Here is a 23,337-nt window from a genome sequence, read left to right as displayed (position 1 = left end):
GACAGTTTCAGGAGGCAGGGACCTGGTCTTTTCTCGCTTTCCATCTCGAGCATTTGGAATGGTGCCTTGTGCAAAATTGTCTGCAAATATTTGTTGAATGAATGAGTAACTATTTATTTGATAAATATGCCCAGTACAGTTACATAATAGAGACAATTCAGTGCCTGGGAAGGTTTTTAAAACTAAATAATTTTGTTTGAAAGCATGTAGAGGCTAAGTTCACAAGCTTTGAGTTACGCTGCTTGTGATCAAATCCCTGTTCTTCGACTTAACGTGTCTTCGTGCAAATAATTTCACCTCTTTATGCCTCAATTTTCTTAGCTATATAATGACTAAAATAATAGTATCTCTTCTTTGGGTTTATAAAGAATTCTGAAGTAGCATATTTATTAAAAATTATAAAAAATATTTATTAAAGTGTCTTTTAAACAGGGAATTCTCTGTAATATCAACAAATGTAATAGCTGGTGGTAGTTTATTCAAATTCAATTTATTAGATGATTGCCAACCCTTACCTCTATTTCATATTGTGTGGGTACAACTGTTTCAATGAATTCTTCTTGCACAATAAATTACCTCCAGACTTAGTGGTTAAAAATAACTATTTTATTACTTGTGATTCTGTCGGCCAGGAATTCAGGTGGTGCTCAGCAGGGATGCGCCTCTGCTTCACATAGTGTTAGCTAGGGCAACTCCACTGGAGTTAAAGGATTTAAGATGGCCTCTATCATGTCCAGGACCTCATCTTGGGTGGTTCAAATGGCTACGTGTTATCTAAGATGCCTGGACCTCTCTCTTTTCATGGAGTCTCCCGGACTCAGTTCCATGGGGTGTCATTTTTCCTCATGTGACCTCTCTCTCTACATGGTGTCCTATCCCCTAGGGCTTATCCTTCTAGTCAAGCTATCTAACTTTACATAGCAACTGGCTTCCCAGAGAGTGGAAAGGAGAAGGTGACAGTCCTCTTGATGCTAGGCACAGAACTGCCACAGAATCACTTCCACTGTATTCTGTTGATCAAAGCAAGTCACAAGGCCGGCCTAGATTCAAAAGGAAGGAAATAGATTCCAGTTCTTAATGGACCAAGTGGCAGGAGTATAGAGAGATGGAAGAAATTGTTGGCAGACATTTTCAGAGTCTACCACAAAAACCTAAGAGAATTTTATTTTTAAAAACTTATGACAGAGGTTAGAATGTGGATAAAATAGCGAAAATTATATTTTCCAAACCACTTCCTTATAGCTCACCTAAAATAGAAAGAGATCGGGGCCGGCCCGGTGGCGCAGCGGTTATGTTCGCACGTTCCGCTCCTCGGCGGCCCGGGGTTCGCTGGTTCGGATCCCGGGTGCGGACATGGCACTGCTTGGCAGCCATGCTGTGGTAGGCGTCCCACGTATAAACTAGAGGAAGATGGGCACGGATGTTAGCTCAGAGCCAGACTTCCTCAGCAAAAAGAGGAGGACTGGCAGTAGTTAGCTGAGGGCTAATCTTCCTCAAAACAAACAAACAAAAATAAAATGGAAAGAGATCAACAAACTAACACAAACACACACATACATTAACAAGAAGTATTGAAAGTTTGACACATTATTTGAAGAAAAATAAGGAAAGTCTAGACCACTCAATCAAGTAATAATTCAAAAGAAAGACTTCGGGAATGCTAAAGTGCGCCAAGTAAACAAGCAAATTAAATAAGAACTAAAACCGGTGATGGAGAGCCATTTGGTGATACCTTACAAAACGAATCTGAGTGTCTGGACTGTGAGGAAAATACCTCCATAATGGAAATAGGAACATGATTTCAAAAGCACGTTGGCTTCCCTATATTTAATTTACATAAAAATTAGAAGTACTTGTTTTTTAAGCTTTGATGCCGAAATAAAGATATCCACCTCTTGGAGGGAATTAAATTTTTTTCCAGTTATGAAAATCATAAAAGCCAGAAATGATCTGCAAAAATAAATATTTTTAAAGAGCTAAATCACTACAGATACCAGAGTAATCCAACTCAAGCTGAAATTGTAACACCATTCTACACAGTTTGCAACAGCAGATAGAAATTAAAAATAAAAGGCCTAATTCTCTGTGTTGAAAAACTCCCCTCCCTTTTCTTAGAACATTTACTTTAAAAAACTTGTAAGTTCTTTGTCCTTTTGAAGTGTATGTAAATATTTAAAAGCTAAATAAGCCTCTCGCCAGCATTCTGCCACCAGGACTGTCTTTCTCAAGCACTTGGGAACCATGTCTTTGAAACGCACTCATGAGAGAAGATTGCACCTCTATTTCCCAGGTTCTGTGGTGGGGTGGGAGCCTAACTTTGGTGGGTGCCCCCCTCTGAGTAGCAAAATTGCCTCTTGTCATAAAGATAAGAGAAGTTTATTTTTCCTTTAGCTAAAACCAACTAGCTCACACAGATGGTCACCCCAGTGATCAGGTGGACTTGGGATGAATGTGTGACAAATGGGGCTGTCAAGTCCTCTTACTTGAGGACTAGTTATTGCTTATCTTGAGAATACGTACATAATGGGTAATATCTGCTTGACTGTAGAAAAGGGTGCCATTTCTTTCTGACATTACAATCTCTGGGCAGATTTATTGTGATGTGCATTGCAGTGGGGTTTAATGTTCATTGAATAATAAAACTGTTTTCTTTTTCTTCTCCCTTTGTGGATATGTTTTCTGGGTTGGAGAAGATTTTGGTTTTGATTATGCTTTCCTAACAAGATATCATTCATGAAAAATACAGATGGCTTATTAAAGGAAAACAATGTACTAGAATAGTTTTAAGTTACTTCTGATTAATGAGAAATATGATAGACTTATTCCCATGGCAACTAAAATAATGGAAGAGAGCTGCGGAAATTTATAAAGAACTGAACAGCCTGGACACAGGAAATTCAGAATTCTACTCTTGGTTTCATCACTTTAATGTTTGGGTTTAGTTTTATAGAGAACCATTTTTTTTTTCTCGTTTGTAAAATGAGGGTAAATTGGACCAGTGGCCTGTTGGCAATATCCATCTTTATATGTGTTTCATTTATTATGCATTTTGCTCAGGTTATTTTCAAAATGAGGATAATAAGACTTCTGGATAATAAGAAGGAAGAAAAAGGTAAAGGAGAAGAGGAGGAGGAAGAGGTGGAGGAAAAGAAGAAGGACGATCATACTATTCTGGGCTCATGGCAACAATGAGCTGGAGCTGAGAAGTCACTGACTCCTTTAAATGGACACGTGCTCCTGAGCTGCCTACAGTCTTCACCATTCCTTGTTGTATCTTAGTTGGTTTGTTCATTCACTTATATTTCCTGTATAAACATATGCCAGATGTAGGTCAGTCAAAAAACCACTTAATGTAGCTGTGGAGATAAGAGCAAGAAAGGAAGGACTACCTAAATAGGACTTTTCTCTTGCCTTTTAGTGGAAAAGTAACACTCACGTGCATACATGAGCAGGATAAGCAATGAAAGGTTTCCAAGCTGTACTCCAACAGGGCATCTTTCCTTTCTGTCTTGACAGGCAGTCATTGGTGACGTAATCAAGGCCTGTCTTTACCACCTGTGCCTTAACTGGCCAGAGTAGTTTCAACACAGAACAAACACCACGTGTAAAAAAAAGTCAGCTAAGACTGATTCAAGATCTTACTAGAGGTGAATTCTAAATTGCCACCAAAACTATTTGGTTAAGAGTATCTTTATTGATGGAGATGCTAATTTTTAATCTTGGTAATAATTTTTTTAAATACTGATTTGAAACTCCTTCTATCCCTTGAAACATCTTACTTACTTTTGTGTGTGTGTGGATGTGTGTGTGTGTGTGTGAAACAGAATTGCCCTTTTCCTTTTGTTCAAACCTTCTAAATGTATCTAGTTCCTGAGACAGGCAAATGATCACTACATCAAGGCTTGCTGTTTCTTTTTCAACCCTCTGATGGACAGTAGTTTCATATCTAGTGTGCTAAACTGTGGCGGCTCTGTGGGCTTCCACACTGTAGTTTGAATAAACATTTGCTATTCTTGTCTAATCTTTGGCATAGTATATACACTACAAATACATCGCATGTTTCTAAAAACTCAGAAAATTGCCACATTTAAATTTTAAAAAACTTAGACTATCTTCTTAACTAAAAATACTATGGAACATCATAATTTGTTTTCGAATGATTTGCAATTAGCTTTTCTTCCAAAGAATAATAAATGAAACTTAACAAGTATAAGCTACTTATTTTTAAAAGCTTCCTTCTTCAAAGAAATCAATATTGTTAATAATAGGAAATGTCACAAGTGTCCAGATTGGCTAAAAATAAACCGGTCTAAAAAGAAAAAAAATTGAAGAAAGGTAAAATAATCTAACTTTCATTTTTAGATTGTGATATGTATTGGAGGACTGATTGCTTATATATCGAATATCCTGTCCAGGCATATTAAAATGGAAGGGAAGTTATCATGCTTGGAAATTGCCTGTGTCACACATTCAGCCATTCAGATTTCAGACATAGTGACCTCAACAATTCTCTTGCTAAATCCATTGCCCTCATATTCTTTATACATATTCCATTTCCAGTCTTTTATCCCAAATGGCAGGCTGAAAACTACGTTTAGCCTTGGGCTATTGGTAGCCACCCAACTAATCCGCAAGACCATAGAATGAAGTGAAAGGGGAGGATATTGAGTATACAATATGTCAACTTCAAACCCATACCTTGTCATTGGGCCTCATTCCCATGACTCTTAAATTATAATTTAAGTGAATTAATTTTTAAATTACTTTTGCACAGCCTGAGACAACTTCTGGGGGTGATATTAGGACCCTTGAGAATTAGCTTCTCCTTTAATTTTAAGAGAGGTTAAGTAGTCAAAAGTTTTAGAATACATCAAATTATTGTATGCTGGTCTCAGTCTAACAAAAAATGGTGTATAGAGTGATGATGTTATGTTTTGAAAAGTATCCACTCGTTTAATTCACATTTTAAATTTTCAGAACTAAGACTGCAACTGATCATTTATGACATTAAAGTCAGGCTTCTACATGTGGCATGGAGATGCCTAAAATCTTAAGTTCAGTACCAGAACTATCCAAAATAGATTATAAATAAAACCATGGTATGGCACTAGCAATTGGACATTTAAACTGCATTCTAATTTACAAGATTGGAAATTTCTCTATGTCTCATTGACTTATGCCTACGTTGATTTGGAAAATAACCACAACTTGGAGAGTAAGAAAATAGCAGACAAAGACATATCTCTAGTAGATATCTACTTTGCTATAATTTTTTAGGACATCTCGGACTCAAGATTTTATATCTCACTGAAATTGAATTCAAAGCCTATAGCATCCATTTTAGCAACAAACAGCTCTTCACCACCTACTGAGAAAGTTCTAAAGCTCAAAGACTTAACAGCTAGGAACATAAGAACATATTTGATGAGATATTTCTATGGTCAATAAAAACTGATATTTAATAATAATTTAATAGGATCCCAATTGATTTTTAGTTTTTAATTTACATCTTTAGTTGCAAAACCCAGAGACCTATGACCTAAGATTTCTTGCAGAGAAATCTGACAGAAGGTAATAGCCTCAATTTTACAGCTTTTGAGAACTGTCTCAACACCAGGGAAAACGTAGTTGTTTCTTGCCATGAAATAATGCTGCTATTTAAACTTGTATTTACTTGAAGAATTGAGAAAGCAGCCAGGAAATTAAAGAAATCAACAAAAATGACTAAATCTAGAGAATATTTTGCATTTCAAAAACAATTACCACTCATATGCTTCCTTCAGGCAAACTACTTCCAAATTTCATGGAATCTTTGTTATGACCATCCATCTTCCCACACCCCTGGCCACTCTGGAGTGGTGTACTTAATTGACTTTATTCTGTTTATGCTGCTACTTTACAATGGTGTTGTTCTGGTGACTCCAGATTTTCCTTAGAACTATTGTCACAGTCTTCACAGATTTCAAGGACTATAATGCTTTAACAGGATAATAACTTTATAAGTTCCAAGTTGTTGGGTAACACCAGTTTTCAAAAATTTCCCAGGCGTGCATAGTAGTTAATTTTTTAATGAAGAATAAACCCACGCACAGCCAAGTGTAAGCTATTGGAAACAGCCATTTCCAAAGTACATCAGAGAAAGTTAAAAGGTCACAGAACTTCTTACAACACTGATATTTGACATTTAAATTATTTTCCATTTTAGCAAGCTGGATAAAGAGTACTCTAATTCTTCAGATAAACTGAAACAATTGAAAATGGAAAAACTTTTCTTCAGCTCAATCAAGACAAGCTACTCAGAGCACTGGTGTGTAGAGCCAAAGAAAGAACTGTCTCACTAAAAAAGGAAACTTGGACAATCATTTTGAATATTAGAACAAAATAAGGGTTCTATTCTTCGGAAATAACTAAAGAAAAAAGTTTTAAAAAGGATTTCTAATTGTTTTTAAATGAAAGTAAAGCATGCTATTTGGGAAAAAGAAATCCGCAGAGTCTACCCCAGTGAAGCGAAAGAGTATCTGCACGTAGTGCTCGACGCAAGTCGTCACCATCCTCGTCATCATCACCATCCTCAGCATCCTCATCACGGCATTCACCATCATCATCATGAGTTGCCAGTGGCGGATAAGAAGCAAGACACAGGTTTCTGTTTCAAAGGCCACTGCCCATATCCCTCTCCAGGGTTCTCGTCTCTTGAGGAAGTAAAGAATGGGCATTGAGGTCAGAAAGCCTTCCTAGATTTCAACTGTGTTTCTGCTACTTGTTAGCAATATAAACCCGGGGGTGTTATTTCACTTTGGTGCATCAACTTCTGTTCAATCAAATGAGGCCAATAATTTCTACATCCCAGGTTAGGCTAACAATGTAGTCTCTGATACATGCTAGGTGCTTCTTACATATGTATTAGTGCTCCTTCTTCTCTTTGAAACAAGTATACACTGGAAATGTTTTTCTGTGCATCCCCCGTGTAGGAGGAGAATCCTAGAAGTACCACACATCCATTCTCCACTTCGTCATTAGTAACAGAACCTATGAATGCAGAACCTCTGAATGTTAACTGGGCACGTTGCTTCCCCAGATAGACTTCATTTTCCAAATATCTTTCTAGTCGAGTGCGGCTCTGTTAGTTCCAACCAATATGAAAATGGAAATAGATGTTTAACTTCCTGAAAGTGTGCTAGAAAGTGGGTAGCTTGGCCCACTTCTTACCCTTCCTGATTCTTGCTGACTGGAATGTGGAAGTAATAACGGGAGCAACAACAGCCATTTTGAATCGTGGAAGACAGCCACATCCTAGGAACGGATCATTAGAAACTTGGGAAAAGCCTGTGTGTTTCTAATCAAACATAGCTCAAACCTAGGCATTTAGGCTGAGGTTTAAACTGTCAAATTCCAAGATAAAACCTTATGCATTTTAGCCAATAGTCATTTCACTTTTCCGTCATAAGTAGCAAAACCTAATCCTCACTAATGCCTACCCCAAATTATATTTAACGGTGCAAGTAGAATTGAGATATTATTCATGTATTCTTGTGGTTTAATTGTTTTTGATAGCATTCTTTTTATACAAGGTTCACAGAAAACCTGTATTATATTTATTGAATTATAACACAGAAAAAAGTTCTGCATGAACCAGGGAAATTGGTAGGGCATGGAGTTACAAATAATGGCATTTAAAGAAAGGGATCTACTCCCTTGAAGCTTAGATTCCATACATTCCACACAGTGGGACTGCAAAAAGTGCTTAGTGCCTGACTACCTGTTCTGGTCACTATTGTTGTATAACATGAAATCTAAACTTAGTGGCTTAAAGTAACCATTTTATTGTGCTCAAGAATTCTGTGGGTCAAGAATTTGGACAGGGGGGACAGAAGGAATTGCTAGACTCTGTTCTATGGCATCTGAGTCTCAACTGAGAAAAGCTGAAAACTGGGGTGACTCAAGAGTTGGGGGCTAGACTTATCCAAAGTTTGCTCCTTATGTGTGTGTCTGCTGCTGTGCTATAAGGCCTTGAAGACTAGCATTGCTGATTGGCATAATAGATATGGCTTCTCCATGTGTCTTGGCTTCCTCATAGCATGGTGGCCTCAAGGTATTTAGTCAAACATCTTATGGAGTGGCACAATCTCCAAATACAAGTGTTTCAATAAATATGATAGAAACTGCATCTTCTTTTATTACCCCTCCCCCCTTCTGAGGGACTCTATTTGACAAAGCACTTCCAGGCCTGCAGAGATGTAAGAGGAGGGGATATAGACTCTTACCTCTTGACTGAAGGAATGTCAAAGAATTTGGAGGAGAGAATGTTTTAAAATAGCCACACCTTTGTATCCTGAAGGAGTAGTAAGCACCTCTGAGTTTTGTCATGGCCTGGTCTTCTGTTGCTCAATGATGCAGAAAGAGAGAGAACAAGGAATTAGTGTATCTCGTATTAGGAGGCAAATTCTTGAATGGTGATGTGGCCCTTCCAGCCTAACTAATGGTAGTTAGGGAACCCAGAGATCTGAGTAACTCTGACCTAGCAGGATCATTATCCTCACAGGTTACACTGGCCCCTGAAATTTGAATGAACTTTGTGAGGAACTAGCTTCTAGATTACCAGCAACTACTTAAGTCTTGGGGAACTGCTTCCACTCACTTTTATCAATATCTGGTTCATTTCTTTGCCTTGTTTAGGTCTGTATTAAACCAAAATGAAAACAACCTTGTGTCTGAGTCACTATTCTCACCAATCTTCACAATTCATGATCTAGTGTCTTAACCTGGTTTGGATTAACAAAAAACTTTTATACTTGGAAGTATAAAAACTTGATAGTGGTGATGTTATGGATATTTCAAGTTCAGTAACTTTTCCAATTATAACCAAACAGAAAGAAGCGTCGAGGCATTCTTGTTTATTGGGTCACAGATAGTGGGAGAAACCCACTAAGGATTTGTAAACTGATGGACTAATGTTAGAAAAAATTGTGATCTAACTGTTGTAATTCTGTGTCTCAATTGCTGGTCTTATGAGAAAGGGAAAATTCTACCTGACTTGGGGAAGTTCGGTGAGAATTTAAAAAGATGAGTGCGAACAACTCCTGGCACACAGCAGGCACGTAGTAAGTGCTGGCTTCCGCTTCCCCATGTGCCCTTCCACAGACTGTCGCCTCCCTGGGTAGTCAGTGTCTCATTTCCTAAAGTGAGTCTGCAACTTTGAAATGCGATCTCTGAATCACTGAAAAGGAAATTACAACATGACTCAAGATCACCATTGTTTCAAAAGCTCTACATTTCTAAAAATTAACAAAATAGCTGATACTTATATCTCTAAGCCATCTTTTGTCACTAAAAAAATATGCTGTTCCAGAGTACTAGCCAAATAATTATTTCAGTGAGAAATAAGGAAGTTATGGCCTAGACAGTTTCAAACTTGAAAAAACAACTTTACATTTCTTACAGAAATTTTACTAAAGTTGTCATTTATAGCAATAATTGTAGACTTCTAAAATCTAACTGTCCCTGAGCACAGAGAGTTGGCCGTTTGCAACTAGCTTTTGCCCAGGAGCATTGGCCTTGCTTCTCTGCTCAGATGAGCTAGTCATTAGTTACTTCACACACATTTTCATCTTGGTTATTATATATATTTACAAAAGAGCACAAAAGCACGCCAGCAGAGTAGCTGTCTGTGTTGCTTGTGCTATTCGCTAGTCTAGAGCAGTCGAAACCAGTAGAGGATAGGGTAGAAGAGATTGATCCCTACCTAATGGGTTTCATTATATACCATCCATGTTATGCAAACTTGTCCTTTGGGAAAAATCAATTTTAAGCTATCTGAGGTATAAGAGAGCTTTTGGCTGCAACTATTAAAATACATAAGAGTGGTTTTAAAAATAAAAATACTCATTTCACTAAACAAAAAGTAAGAAGTAGGAAGTTCCAGAATTGTTACAGCAAATCACAGATTTCAGAAAGGATTCAGCCTGTTTCTACCTTTCTGTTATGCCATTCTCGGTGTGTTGGTGATGCATTTTTTAGCCACACTGGGCTTTACAATCTTACAGGGCATTCTCCAAAAACAGAGGGAGGAGTAGATCTTCTTTTTGAATTTTATCAGAGAGATAATTTTCCCAGAATCGCCTTAGTAGACTTCTTGCATTTCATTGGCCAGAACTTGGTCACATGGCCACAATCACTGCAAAGGAGGCTGGGAGATGGAGTATTTGGCCTTTTTATCTTCTGTTATGGGAGGCAGACTCTGCTAATGAGGAATACTGGAAAAAGAATGACTATAGGATATATAAATAATACTGTCTGCCATCCCTGATGACTGGTAATTGTTACAAAGTTACAACTAATAATATTAAAATTTTAGAGGAAAAGTTAAGTAAAACAAATAATAAAATATGAGACAAGTGGCTGACATTTGTTGAGGGCTTACTGTGCGCCATGCAAGGTGCTAAGCGATTTGCATTTATCATTTAATTCAGCTTCCAAAGTCAGCCTATGAGGGTAATATTATTTTATCCTTTCTATAAATGGGGAAATGAAGATTTAGAGAGATAAAGTAACTTTCCCAAGGACATGCAGCTGTTGAGCATAGGGGCAGTATTTGAAGGCAGCCACTCTGACCCCTGAGTTTATGTTCCTTATCAAATACAAAAAAATAATTTTTGGGTTCCTACTACATTCTAAGCAGTGTGCCCTACTACACCAAGGGCATTAGCAATATACAGGACAATTTTGTTTTTCATTGAAATCATAGTGTTAAGGAGTGAATATGAAAGTGATTACATGTGTGAATATTATCAAAGGGGATAAAATAGTATTTAGAAATTGCAATAAGGGGATTTAACCTATTTTAGAATGTGAGAGAAGGCCTTTTTGAATAAGTCATCTGTATTAGTGAGGGCTCTCCAGAGAGACAGAACCAATAGTGTGTGTGTGTGTGTGTGTGTGTGTGTGGGGGCGAGAGAGAGATGATTTTAAGAAATTGCTCACTCAACTATGGGGGCTGACAAGTTTGAAATCTGCAGGGCAGGCTGGAAGTTCCCTCTAGGGTTGACATTGCAGTCTTGAATTTGAAGGTTCTCTGGAGGCGGAATACCTTCCTTTTCGGGGGATCTCAGTCTTTTAAGGCCTTCAACTGATTGGATGAGGCCCACTCACACTATGGACGGTCATCTGCTCTATTCAAAGTTTACTTATTTAAATGTTAATCACAGCTAAAAAAAAACACTTCACAGCAGCATCTAGACTGGTGTTTGGCCAAACAACTGGGCACCATAACTTCAGCAAGTTGACAGAAAGTTAACCATCACAACATCTTTAGTCTAAAACTCCAAGAATGGGCAGGAATTATCTAAGTAAAGAGCTGGGGAAGAAGAACTGTAAGTAAAGAGAACTGAATGCACAAAGGCATGAGTCGTGAGAGAGTTTGGTACATTGGGAGAAATGAAAGAAATCCATCATGGCTGCATCATATAAATAAAAGAAGGGATGGCTTGAAATGAGACTGGAGATAAAGAGAGGTTCTATTTCATGCAAAGCCTTTGAAGTGGACACCTGGCAGCTTTTGAACACTCTCTCATGTCTTGGTATTATAGTGCATCGTGAGTTTTATTTTTCCTGGATACAATGCAAAAGCCACAATTTCTGCTATCCTTCGCAGTTAAGGTGCAGACATGTCAGTTATGTTCAGCCAATCAAATGTGGAACTTTGATTTGATAAACGAGCTGCCTGAGAAAAGTGACTGGGTACTAGACATCCATTTAACCCATGTGAGTGGTTGAAAAGATTGAATCTGGAGGTGGTGGCAGGTTCCTGGTTGAATTACGTGGATTTGAGGGGAAATTATAAGAAGAAATCAGGAAGACTTGATGATTAACTGCGTGTTGGAGATGAGAACGCGGAAAAGATTTGCCCCTACCCGTTTTTCCAGGCTGTCTATAATCTATTTTTACTAAACTTTATCTTATTCTATCCATAGACTCTCCTTTATACATTTATGGTATAATATGCATCAATAGTAATCTCTTAAAAATAAATGTTTTGGTCTTTTGTCTAAAATTGCATACAAGATATTGCCATTGTATTATTTATTATCTTTTATCAAGCCATATACAACACAGTCTTTTATAATTCATTGATAGAAAAAAATCTTATCTATTTTCATGCTTTTTTAAAATAAAAGATTTAAGTGACCCCTCATACTTAATTTTTGGTCTTAACAGCAAGGAATTTCAAAATCAAATTTTTTCACTTAATTGCAACAACCTTTAGTCTAAGTTTTCTTGAACAAATTTTCCCCTTATGATATTTCTTCTTTGGTTTTTATTTTAATGGTCATACTTTAGGCATTTTTGTGTGTGTGTAAGAAAGGATGAGGTGGAAGCTGTGATGGGATTAAGTACAGAATGTACCAAAACATAAGGCAAGGTTTTTGGCATCTTTATTCCACCTCCAAAGTTATTCCTTAGAATAAGAGATTCACCTCTTATTACACAAGTCCTTACAAAGGGCACTCCCTCACAATCATTTTAAGCTCAAAGTACTGTTAGAGGAAGTTACCGGAGCCTGAAATGACCTCAATCAAAGCTCTTTTGGGATGCTTAAAAAGTTTATCTGAGGATCTCTAACACAGAAATCGAGGAAATATAATTCTACTCTGCAGATTTTGACTTCACAATTGGAAGTGCTAAAGGAAATGGTAAACAAAACTTTTAAAGCTATATTAAAGAGAATTCAGAATGGATAGTTTTGCACATTTCTAGGTGGACCTATTTTCCAAGAACATCAAAAACCAAAAGGATTAAACCTAGGTACGCGTCTCAGCGTACCACCTGGCCCAACGAGGGATGAGCAGACCGCACGTAGAGGAGATAAGCCCTGGGCATTGATCTCTGTCTCTTTCCTCTAAAATGCATTTTTATAAAGGAAAATCTGATTTTCACAAGAATCAAGCCTACATATCATGTTTACAGTTTTCTACTGTCTCTTGATGGAATTTCTCTTGAAATTTCTTTTTCACCTGTTCAAACACTTTAGATTGGGGGCTATTTTGGCATATAAATTTGTTCAACATAAGATAATTCATATATTTAAAACTAAATTAAATTATTTTAAGTAAAATAACTTAGAAGTTGTCGCTAAATTTCTCACGTGCCTTCATTATATTATAAATTTTTATTGTTTTAAGCAAATATCTATAAACACTATCAGTATATTCCAGTGAAATATTTTAGTAAATTTGAAAATACAGCTTTTGAGTGCTGTGCATGAGAGGTATAGTTAGAGTAAATTTAAAGTAATTTGTTCACATTAACTGTTTTTGAATTTTTTAATTAATTAATTAAATTAATATTTTTATCAAGATAATTGTAGATTCACATGCAATTTTAAGAAATAATACAGAGAGATACCTTGTATCATTTACTGAGTTCCCCCAATGGTAATATCTTGCAAAACTATAATACAATATCACAACCTGGTATTGACTTTGATACAATCCGTGTATGTTATTCAGACTCTCTCAGTTTTGCTTGTACTCAGCTGTGTATGTGTATTTAGTTCTGTACAATTTTATCACATGTGTAGGTCTGCACAGTCACAGTCAGGATACACAATAGTTCTCATCACAAGGATCCTTCAGGTCGCCCTTTTGTAACCATTACTTCCCACCATCTCCCATCCTTAACCCTAGCAAACACTAACCTCCTTTCCATTTCTAAATTTCTAAAATTTCGTTACTTCAAATATATTATATAAATGGAACCATACAGTGTGTAACCCATTGGGATTGGCTTTTATCATTCAGCACGATTCTCTGGTGATTCACAGCTTGTTGTGTGTATCAATAGTTTGTCCTTTTTTATTATTGAGTAGTGTTTATGGTATGAATGTACCATAATTTCTTAAACATTCACCCACTGAATAATATCTCAGTTAGTTCTAGTTTTTGGCTACTACAATAAAGCTGCTAGAAACAACCATTTTTTTAAGAAAATGCCAAATATTTTTTCCAGATTAGGTGTACTATATATTCTATATTTTTTCCCTAGAAATAGTCCTTTTTTGTATATGATGTCTGCAAATATTTTCTCCTACTCTGTACTGTGTCTTTTGATCTAACAGGATCTTTTGCCAATAAAAGTTTTTATTTTGATGAGGTCAAATTTTTCTTTTATGGATCATGCTTTTGGTGTCGTCTAAAAGCTCTTTGCCTTGTTCTATATCTTAAAGAATTTATCCAACATTTTGCTTCCTAAAAGTTTTATAGCTTTAAGTTTTACATTTAAGTCTATGATTCATTTTGTATAAGGCATGAGGTTTAGGTTGAGGTTCATAATTTTGCCTGTGTATGGTCCACTGCTCCAGCACCATTTGATGAAAATACTGTCTTTCCTCCATTAAATTGCTTTTATGCCTTTGTCAACAATCAGCTGAGCATATCTGTGTGCATTTATCTGATTTTGCTGTTCTGTTCCATTGATCTATGTGTTTATCCCTCAACCAATACCACAATGTCTTGATTACTATAACAAATAATAAGCCTCAATATCAATGAAGTGATTACTCCCATTTTGTTTTTCTGTGTCAAGACTGTTTTAGCTATTATAAGGCATGCACCTTTCCATATAAATTTTAGAATCATCTTGTTGATATTCAAAAAGACTTGCCAGTCTGGGATGCCACCTTTCTCTCCATGGACCAAAGACTCCTCTTCACCACTTTAACTTTTAAATGACCCAGAAGTTCTAATGTAAGATTTTGGAGAAGCCAAATCAGGTTAAAAAGACATCTTCCACTAAATAGATAAATGAATAGCTATGGACCTATAAATACATAGGAAGTGTCATAATTTCTCATTTTATTTTATAATTCATTTGAAGCAAAATCCTTTCTCTGAAATGAAAAACCTATGGAACATAAAGAATTATACTTTTCATATTGATGTACAGGCAGTTCTGTAGTTTAGAAGGACTACTTTGTTCTAGGATCATCAGATGAAGACCGGTTCTTATTTTCATGGTGAAATGCCAAGGTTCTGGTTAATAGAGAGTCTGAGAACTTTGAGTATTAGATTACCTGATTAATTTTTATATAATTAGCAAAGACTATGCCTAATAAGATATCTCATTTATATTAACAATTTAAGAGTGATAGAAACAACTTGGAAAATAAACAATATAAAGTATTTAAAATGAAACCTTGTTTTGGATATGATTAATTGGCACCCAATATTTATTTTTTTACCCCTTTCTTGAGGGTTTTCTTGTGTTGCGTGGCCTGGAAAGCTAAATACTCCATTTTCTTGCCATTAGCATTCTAGATATAAATAATTTTCTGCCCCATGTGAGATTTAGAAGATAAAACGATACAAACATCATTTTCCTCCTACCACTAGCTGTTTCCTGCTGGAACCAATAGAGTGGAGACATAATTGTTTTGTTTTTGTTTTCTGCAGCAGAATTCCATGTCCATTCACCAGCTTGGGTGTTGAGAAGGAGTTACAGTGGTGTTGTAGCAGCTTCTCAATCCTGGTTTCTTTTTTTTAAGTATGCTTTTTGGTGAGGAAGATTGGCCCTGAGCTAACATCTGTTGTCAATCTTCCTCTTTTTTTTTTTCTCCCCAAAGCCCCACTACATAGTCATATATCCTAGTTGTAAGTCATTCTAGCTCTTCTGTGTGGGATGCCACCACAGCATGGCTTGATGTGCGGTGTGTAGGTCTAAGCCCAGGATCTGAACTGGGGAACCCCAGGCCACCAAAGTGGAGCATGCGAACTTAACCACTTGGCCATAGGGCCGGCCCACCTCAATCCTAATTTCTTGATCACCAGTGTGCTACAGAGAAGTGTGTTCTTGAAACTAAACCTTCCTTTGACATCCTTCAGATCCCTAAACCCTCTGGAGTGTGGCAGAGGTAGTAGCTACTCTGGTGGCCTGTTCTGTGGCCTTCCATGGTGTAGGTCTCAACTCGACCTCTTTGCTCCCACCTTTCTACAGGTACCAATTTTCTGTATTAAAGCTCTTTCTGCTTAAAATACCTGGAGGGCTTCTGTTTACAGAATAGAATCCAAACTGATACATACTGTCTACAGAAATATTCTGAAAGTAAGCACCAATTAACACAGAGAAAATCAAGGAATGATTTAATACTTGACTTTTCAAAGGGGTGGTGAACAGGCTTCTCAATACATTGTTCATACTGACACTATAACAATTATCATTGTACACCTCACCCACAGCAACACTTGCTAGAAGCAGCCCTGATACATTGCTTCTTAAGTTAGATGCTTCTAAAGTTCAAGAAAACGAAATTATAAAAACTACCCTGAGTTTTTACTCCTGACTGGGCTATTTTCAGTGGGAGACACATAAGTAGTTTTAAGACTATGTAGCTTTTAAGAATGCAAGTAGTAGATCCATCTCCTGAACAGCAGCATAAGGGGGTCCACACAACTGCTCCCAACAAACAGCCACAGTGGTGAGAATTATAAAATGAAGCAATAAGTAACCATTTAAAATCTTGTCCTGAGAGCTTATAGCAAATGGAGAAACACTGACTGAAGAATATCTACTAAATCTTGATAAGAATGGCAAGTGTCTGTGGCACCTTCTCCCTCCTTCCAATCCTGCCACCAGCTTAGAATAACCACAGCTCCACTCCAGGTGGTGTGGCCAAGACCACAGGGATTCCATTGCCTCCAGTTTCCAATCAAAGGCTCGAGTATTTCCCTGGGAGGGGCAGGTGGCCAGCATCTCCCATCTTCTCTCCCATCGTTGTGTTGCAGAGGCTAAATTTTAGGTGAGTGTGGCCATACATTGGGGGTTCCTTTCCTCTACTTATTCCCTACCCATGGGCTGGAGGCTCTAGCTCAGGCATGGCCCTGATCACCCTTTCCCCAACTTACAGAGTGCGGGTTCCACACCAGGAAAGGCAGGACAAGAGGACCAGAGGCTAGTGCCTTCACCCAGCCCCTTCTTTGCTAAGCAGGGGTGACACTTCAAGAGAAAAAGGCCATGCTCTTTGCCCCAAGTACTTGAGCAGTGGCTCAGAGGTTTTGCCCAAGGAGAGAGGCAGGCCCGAAGTACACAGAGCTTGAAGTTCTCCTCAAAGGAACTGATTTTATTTAGAACAAAGTGTGGAGCATTTCAAGTATAAAGGTGCTCTCAAACAATGGATATTTTGGTGGTAAGTAGTTAAGAGGCATCTGATAGCTAATCTGCACACCAGCTAGTTTACCAGAGAGAACCTAAGAGATGGAAAGCTAAGAAGAGCCCTCTTAGGATCACAGCAAACCTCAAAGACTGTGCTCAAAACCTATTCCATATAATGAAATATTAATTGGCAATAAGAAGGAATAAAATACTGAAACATGCTACAATATGGAGTAAACATGAAAAGCGTTATGCTAAATGAATGAAGCCAGTTACCAAAGACCACATAATATGTGATTTCACTTATCTGAAATGTATAGAATAGGCAAATTTATAGAGAGAGATTTTTTTTTGGGGGGGGGGGAGTGAGGAAGATTGGCTCAGGGCCATTTTGCATGTAGGATGCTGCCACAGCATAGCTTGATGAGCAGTGTGTAGGTATGCACACAGGATAGGAACCTGCAAACCCCAGGCAGCCCAAGTGGAGCATGTGAACTTAACCACTACATCACTGGGCCAGCCCCTAGAGACAGATTTTTACAGAGACGAATTTAGATTAGTGGTTGCATAGGGCTGAGACAGGGAGGGAGGTGGTGTTGGGTTGAAATAGGGAGGACTTATAATTAGTATGCGGTTTCTTTTGGAGTGATGAAAATGTTCTAAAATTAATTATGGTGATAGTTGCCCAACAAAAAACAAAAACCATTGAATCATACATTTAAATGGATGAATAATTTGGTATATGAGTTATATTTCAATAAATTTGTTATACATATAAAAAATTCAATTAAGACAGTAAAGTTAAATATACGCCTTAGATTTGTCTTTGGAAGTGAATAGCTAAGCTGCCATCTAGGTAGGAAATGTCCTGGCAGGAAGTCTAGCATGTTCATCAAAATGTTTTTATAAAATATTTCTTTTTTATTGCCTCTTCTTTGTGAATTAAGGACGTTTTCCAATAAAGCCTGTATCACTCTTTCCTTTGTCTTACTAGTTGGAAAATGTTAGAAACTTAGGGGAAGCTGAGATTTAGCTTTTGAGAGTATAAAGCTAATTCAAAAGAAAGTTCTTGTACTTGCCTCTGATGATTCTAGGCCTATAGAGTAAACACAGAGAGCTGACAAGCAGTGGTCTAGTCTCAAGATTTAGGTCCCCCCAAAATTCATGTGGCGAAACCTGATCCCCAGTGTGATGGTATTTGGGAGGTGATTAGATCTTAGAGCAGAACACTCATGAATAGGATTAGTGCTCTTATAAAGAGACCCCAGTGAGCTCCATTGCCCCTTCTACCATGTGAGGACACCGTGGGATGCTGGCAGTCTGTGAATCAGGAAGTGGCCTTCACCAGACACCGAATCTGCTGACACCTTGATCTTGGACTTCCAGCCTGCACAGCTGTGAAAAATAAATGTTTGTTGTTTGAGCCACCCAGTCTATTTTTGCGATAGTAGCCCAAATAGATTAAGACAGGCTTAATTTGTATTTCTCTTAGAATATCTTTCAAGGAATCAAACTTAAGTTTCAATGGAATGTATTAATGGTATACGGGTAGAATGACTTTTTACTCTGGAAATATGTCATAGTGTCTAATGTTTACTTTTCCCAGTCTAAATTTCTGGTGCTTTTTAGCTGTAAAATGTGTAGAAAAGTGTTAATGCTTTTATTATTGTTAAAAATTATTAAAGAAGACAATTTAGGTGATACAAACAAACTTGAACACTTCATGAAGTGAGCAGTCTGTGCTCCCAAGGGTCCAGAGAACTTCAAAGTGGGGTGAAAAGCAGGAAGCTTTTATAGGATAAGGAATGAGGAACAAGAAAGAAAAAAATAGAATAAGGAAAAAAATGAGGAAGGAAGAAGGAAATAGTATACAGCCCAGAGTTGACGACGTTTGGGGATTGGCTGACTGGATATACTGTGTTTCTGGTCAAGCAGAGCATTTACAGGGAGACTGAAGTTTTTCTAAGTTTCATTTTGCTGAAGTGGTACCCCAGGCAGGAGCAGCTCCATTTGGAGTCTAGAAATTTATTTCAACATTATCATGATCTTCTTCCTTTCCGCAGAGGTTTTTCCACCGCACTTTGATACCTTTAGTCCCTAGTCATTTAGATACAAAAATTAGGGTTTATTTTTGACTCATTCATACCTGTCCTTTCATATCAAGTTAATTGCTAAAATGTATTGACACAATTTATTTTTCCTTAATATCTCCCTTTTTGTTGTCATCACCATGCCCTAGTTTCAGATACTTATAATCGTCTGCCTATACTATAGCAATAAATCTCTAAGTGTTTCTCTATTGTTTATCCTCCTTCTCCCATCCATTCTATACACTACTCCTGGAGTAATTTTTCATAATTTCATTCTTAGGAGATCTCTTTTCTGCTCAAAAATACTCAGTGACTACTGAGTGGCTACTGAATTCATTTCAAATTTCTTGACTTGACATGTTGAACTTTCCTTCGTGTGTTAAAGCCTACCATTTCAGTGCAAAAGAGATGAACAGTTGTCTGACCAGGATGATGCACTCTCTCACATGTATTAATGCTCCTAAGGAAAAAAAAATTCAATGGAAACATGACTTTCCAAACATGGTCTTGGAGCAAAGTGTGATGAATATGAATGGACAGTCTAGTTTAACATATTACTCAACCAGGCTGTATTTTCAAAGTAAAGCAGAACATTGACATTAGAAAATCATGATGTGGGTCTCTCTTGGTCATGAAACAAGAAAGAGGTATTCTTTTAAATAATAAAATTAATTACTAGGACCCTGTTTAGCATCCTATTGCTGCTGAAACAAATTACTGCAAACTTGGTGTCTTAAAACAGCACAAGTTAATTATTTTACAGTTCTAGAGATCAGAAGTCTGAATGGTTCTCATAGGGATAAAATCAACATGTCCACAGGGCTGCATTCCTTCTGGGGGCTCTAGAGGAGAATCTGTTTCCTTACCTTTTCCAGCTTCTAGAGGTTGCTTGCATTCCTTGGCTGTGGTCCCTTTCCACCTTCAAAGCAAGCAAGGGCTGGTCAACTCTCATGTCACATCACTGTGACACTGACTCCTCTGCCTCCTTTGTCCATATTCAATGACCCTTGTGATGACATTGGATCCACTTGGATAATCCACCAGGACAACATCCCTATTTTAAGTCCAGCTGATTACTAACCTTAAATTCATCTGCTGCCTTAATTCCCCTTTGCCATGCAATGTTACATATTCATAGGTCCCAGAGATTAGGACATGGACTTCTCTGGAAGGCCATTATTCTACCTACCACAGGCCTATTCAAAACAGAACTGAAAACAGTGGAGTCCAGAACTTTGTCCAGGGCTTACCAAAAAGTGTCCAAATCAGCTTGGCTACTCTCCATCACTTCCTGAATCCTCATCTTCCCTCCCAACCCCTAGAAAATTCAATACATTCAAGGAATCTTGAGTCTTCCACCTGAGGAAGGATGTTTTGACTTCTTTTCCTTCTCTTCCTATAAAGCCAAACGGGGAACAGCTCCAAAAGAATCAATAGAAGAGACTGGGGGTACATGAAAGAAGGTGAGATTGGCAACTGATTTCCTGGATGGACTTCTTTGTATGCAGCAAACTTGATGTTTTATCCCCTGGGCAGACCTAGCAGGGGAGAGACCAGAATTAGAGGGAGATGAGTTAGAGAGATAAGCAGTAGTCAAACACTGGAACATCCACAATGCAATGAGGATGAAGATCAAGTTGGCACTGCAGAAATTTGAAAGTTGTACCACGTGACTGCCCCACCCCTCACATGTGTGTCCCATGGTCTGGCCTCTGGCATTACTGCTGCTCAATGGCACAGTCAGTTGAGGTTGCCAGAGAAACCACAAAAGGCAAGAGAGAACTGTAATACCTGGGTTAAGTAAAAAGTCTTTGCCCCCTTTGCTCTAAACACTAGTCCTGGTCTTCAAAATTCTGGAGGAAATGGACCCCGGGAAGGAGGGGGATATGGAAGAGCTGACCCTGCCCTCTTTACTTTTCTGACCCATGTCACCAGCACTGAGGGAGGAGAGGATCTGAGCAACAAATTGGACATGAACTTGACATTTTAAATTGCATTAGAGTGGATTGGAATTTAAAACCTAAAACTGGCAGAGAATTATGAATTTACTCAAGGAGTCTTTAAAGGACAATGAAGAAAGAGTTAACTGCAAATGTTTGAAGGTAATGATGGAAGAAAAATAAAATCATTTCTTGTCTATACCCTTCCAATTTAATACTGATCCGTACACTGGTTACAGATACAATGACATAGTTTTCTTCTTTAATTCTCTTTATCAAAGACACATACAAATATTATCTCAGGTATATTACAATACAATTAATGAACACTTTGGCTTCTTTGATTAAATATGTAAGATTTAAAAAAAGTTTGGGACTAACGTGAGATACTCTATAAGCCCATCTATTAATCATCTTTTTAGATGGGTGATGCTGAAGACGTACTGTTTGCATTTGAGAAGGTGACATTTTCTGATTTTGCTTGGTGAAATGTGTTTGGGTCCTCATATTTCTAGCTTATTCAACCCTATGAGGAAGCTATAATCCTCATTTTACACCTGAGGAAACTGAGGCAGAAAGCGGTTGTGTAACTTGTCCAATGTCTAGGAGTTAGGAAGTGCTGGATCCAGATTCTACTTGGGAATTGTGTCTCCAGAGCTAGCGTTGTGGATGACTAGGCTCACAACCTAGAAAAACAAACTAGTATTTCGTGAGTATGAACTCATGAAACTACTATGTTCATGAGTATCTGCTGAAATGCATTGAATTGAGTACTACAGTTTATCATGATTATCACTAACTTTGCTACCTAAACTAGCTCTCAGATTTCACGAAATATGGCAGGATATATTATTCTCCAGAAGGAGTAGTTAGTGATTTATGATGTTAAATTGCCTAATTTTCCAATTGCCAATTGTTAAATTGCCTAATTCATTCTCTCAATGGTATTTTGTTTTCCTTGAAGAAGTAAACAAACAGTAACACTCTTTCATCTCAGCCATCAGGGGATAAAGCTCCTCTGTGAGGATTGCTTTTACTTGGGTTTGGCTGATGTTAAATCATCTTTAAGCATTAAAAAGGCAAATTGCTTTATTTATGGCAATTTTATCGTGCTAGAAAAACCTTAATTGTAGAATAAGGTCCTTGCCCTCTCAACTTTGATGGCTGTTGTAACCTTGACGTCTATTCTTTGTGTTAATAAGAATTAAAGAATGGTTTATTTTTAGCAGAAAAGCTTGTAATATAATAAAAAATTTGGTTTTTAATGTTATTATTTAAGACTAAATATTTGCTTACTGTAAAATTTTTACAGGAAGTAGATTTTAGAGAGAAATTTTTTTGAAGAAAAAGAAATTAAACACACATACACATATGTGTATATAAAATAATATATTTTCCAATTAGAAAGTATTTCATGCTTAATATCTGAAACTTCCAAAATCATATGGAGAAATGGAGTCAATTATCCATAATTCCACAACTTAATAATAACCATTAATACAATTTTGATGACTATCTTTACAGATATTTGGTTTCATGTTTGTGTGTATATCTGTTTCTCTTTATAAAAATATAGAACCAATATAACATTGAATAAATGTATGTTTTGAGGAACTTTACACTTATAAATGTTTCATTAAGCTCCTCCTATGTCCATAAACATACTTCCATAATATAGATTTATTGGACACATAGTAATCTAATGGCATCATAATTGTATATTAAAGTAACAGTCCTGGAACTGAAGATATTTTGACCCACCTAAAAATTGTTTCTTATGCCTTCAGGTTTCAAGAATTGGATATTGTGCAAAGTAGGCATTTTAACCTACGTTAGTTGATAAATTGAAAAAAGAAAGCATCTTTAACATAAATAGATTACGCTTTTGAGGTCTTAGAAGCAAAAAACAGGACAAATGCATCCATTTACAAATTTTACACGTATATCAGTCTAACAAAATAAATAAAAATATTGCTAGCTCTACTCTGTCCTATAAGATTTGGTGAATGTGCAGAACTATGCATGGTTACTGCAAAACAACTGGACTCAGGTCACCTATCAACGTTCTGAAACAGAATCTGAATGAATTATCCTCTTATTTAAAACTTACACTGGTGAAAATTCCAGATCCAAGTCAGAAGAAATCATGAACAATAGTGATATGT

General features: G+C 37.2%; 1 protein-coding gene across 2 annotated transcripts in view; it reads left to right on the top strand.

Moving 5' to 3' along the window:
- MRPS30 (mitochondrial ribosomal protein S30) overlaps window positions 1–23,337 on the top strand; it is a 159,558-nt gene that overhangs the window by 109,384 nt on the left and 26,837 nt on the right. Inside the window, exon 6 of one of the 2 annotated variants that reach the window (XM_070587607.1) lies at window positions 3,058–4,207. The exons of the other annotated variant lie outside the window; for it this stretch is intronic. The gene's annotated coding sequence lies outside the window, so the exon portion shown is untranslated. Of the gene's footprint in view, window positions 1–3,057; window positions 4,208–23,337 lie in introns of those variants that run through there. 2 annotated transcript variants of the gene reach the window in all.

The sequence above is a fragment of the Equus przewalskii genome, chromosome 20 (genome assembly GCF_037783145.1).
Source record: "Equus przewalskii isolate Varuska chromosome 20, EquPr2, whole genome shotgun sequence".
Classification (NCBI taxonomy): Eukaryota; Metazoa; Chordata; class Mammalia; order Perissodactyla; family Equidae; genus Equus; species Equus przewalskii.
The sequence above is the reverse complement of the archived record's forward strand: the minus strand, read 5'-3'. Positions and strand labels throughout refer to the sequence as shown.